Raw genomic sequence first — 332 nt, forward strand, 5'->3', positions numbered from 1 at the left:
AATATCGGGTCGCTTTGGTTTCCATGTCTCACGGGTATGTATAAAACACATGAGACTGTGTGATGATCCGATGCAATTTCAGTTTTTTCAGTCAAAAAATATTTCAATGTGCTGTAAGAATAAATCCACGGAGTTATCAATCAATACCCCCACATGTCTCTAAGAGATTTGTTACAGTAATACCACGGTCTTTAACAAAGCTTTTCATTCGATCAGCTATGTGCGCTGGAACTTGATATGTTGGTACTCCATTCAGTCTCGCGTTTAAATCTCCCGCGATAAGTACTCCATGTGGACGGTCATATTTGCCATCAAATCCGTATGGACGGTCA

This window comes from Pecten maximus, chromosome 8 (assembly GCF_902652985.1).
Source record: "Pecten maximus chromosome 8, xPecMax1.1, whole genome shotgun sequence".
NCBI lineage: Eukaryota > Metazoa > Mollusca > Bivalvia > Pectinida > Pectinidae > Pecten > Pecten maximus.